The following is a 2,345-nucleotide window of genomic DNA, read 5'->3' on the forward strand; positions in this document are numbered from 1 at the left end:
AGGAAGCACCCATTACTATGACAGACACACCTTGCTACTCAAGACCAATAACCCACTTTTGTCTGCTATCACACCAACCCAGAAGCATCAGTTCAGTCCATTTTACCCAACATTGGTAGATCCAGCATTACATCTTGACAAAGAAATTGGAAAATTTTATAAGAGGCTTAGTGTCCTATATCTTAGACACACAAACATGTGAACTTATAATTTCCCAGTAACTACAGCCTGCCGTCTCTTACCATTTCCTGCCTGGCCATCCAAAGCACTTATGAACTGTAATACATCTAATCTCGTGTATATTACACTATAATAAGCATTATCTTTTGTTATTATCTAAATGGTTCATAAATCTGTTTTGGAACTTATTTTCTTGCTTAGATTTTAAGCCCTTTGAGAGTGGAGAAATTGCACATGTTCTGCTGGTCAGTTTAACCAAAGTTTACTGAGAGTATTCTACACATAAGGTTCTGGGAATGCAAGTATAGTCTGCCATCTGGGAGCTCAGCTTATAGTAATAGTAGCAACGGGTGCCATATTTGAGCACCTATTATATGGCAAGCATGCCACATGTCTTCTTAATAACCCCTACATCAACCACACAAAACAGGTACTGCTGCTCTTCTGACAGGTAAACAACCCGGCTCAGCTGGTGACTTGGACAAGTTCACAAAGGTAGTGAGTGTAAAAGATCCTTTTGTTTTAAAGCTTCTGGTCTTTCTGCTGTTTACATGACCTTTCCCTCTGTGTGGTTCGGACCAGAGGAGAAACTCACAGAGCATTTATTTAATTAAATAACAGGGGGAGTAAAGAGGCTGCTATGAGGTATCAACTTTCAGAGATCATACAAGTATTACTGAGTCCATAAAGGGGTATGTTTAAATAAGAACCTCTCCAGTATAGAAAAAAAACATTCCTTTCTGGCTCACTAGATTCTGTATTTTTGTTGAGAGAACATTGAAGAAATAGAACAGAGGGACGGAAAGTTATGAGCTACTTAGTCATCCATCTAGCCATAGTTTCATTCAACAGCTACTTATGGAGCATCTCTGTTTCGGGCATTATGGTAGACAGTGAGGAGATGATTAAGAACAAGATGAAGGCATTTTACAGGTTAGGAGAGAAGACAGGAGGTAAGCAACTTATCCCACAAACAATAGGCTTTATAAGTTAAAGTTTTAATAAGTGCTATGGAGAACTCGGAAGGACAGAGACCTGTCAGAACAAATTGTAGATAAAGTTGATTTTGTCTTGGGTGTCAAAAAAAAGGTGGCTTGAAAAAGTGACATTTAACCTGGAATTTGAATGATGAATAGAGAATAGCTTGGTATAGAGAAGGGAAACTGGTTTTCCAAGATAAGGAATCATTCATTCATTATTTTTTGCTGAGTGCATACAATGTAGCCAGTACAGATCTGGATGCTGGAGACTCAGCAGTGAAGAAAGAGAAACTAAAATCCATGCATTTTTGAAGCCTACTTTCTAGTCAGGAAATGATGGACAATTAATTAAGAAAGCAATGTACTCGATGGAAAAAATAAAGCAGGTAGTGTTAGAGAATTAATGATCCAGACAATATGTGGAAAAACATTGACTCTAAAGAATTAGGTTTTGACATAAGGCCAGGTTTCTGGTGACAGAAGAGCTGTGAGATTGTCTCTAAACGTCAGCTGAGTCCTGGTCACATAGGGGCCACCTGATGTTCTAAGGATCTTGTTTTGTATCCAAAGAGCAAATGAAAATCAGTCAGAATTTAAAAGAAAGGATGTAATCATTAATTTAAAATTCAATGGAAAAATCTATTTTACTCAATTTAGTGTGTCACACTTTCATAAACACACATCGTGTGCAAAGCAAGCTACATTTGAATTAAAAATTGTTCCCTTCCATTAATATGTAAATTCAATAGGGAAAAAATAATACTGGCAAGCAAGCCATCCATCCAAATATATATTAGTGTTTAATCCAGCGGTGGGATTTAGAGAATAAATGTTTAAATCAATGATGTAGAAGCTGAAAATAACACATTAATCTTCATTCAATACTCATCCTATAAATGTGGTTTCATAAAGAGTTCTCAGCAGCTAGTGTGTTTTTCATTTTTTAATCTCAATTGATCTCAGCTAATAAGGAGGCTCTTGTTCAAAAGAATGATCTTGTTCAGAATGATTTACCATGGTTAAGATGGCAAAGGAAATTGGAAATTTATAGGTCTGTTAAAAAGACTTAGATGTCAGGCTAATTGATACATTTTGGTCACCCCTTGAAATTACATCCATTTTTAGAATGTCAAATGAACTCTCCAAAGCAGCAGCAGCAGAATTACCCTTTAAACACACTGCAGA

Source organism: Bos taurus, chromosome 14 (genome assembly GCF_002263795.3).
Source record: "Bos taurus isolate L1 Dominette 01449 registration number 42190680 breed Hereford chromosome 14, ARS-UCD2.0, whole genome shotgun sequence".
NCBI lineage: Eukaryota > Metazoa > Chordata > Mammalia > Artiodactyla > Bovidae > Bos > Bos taurus.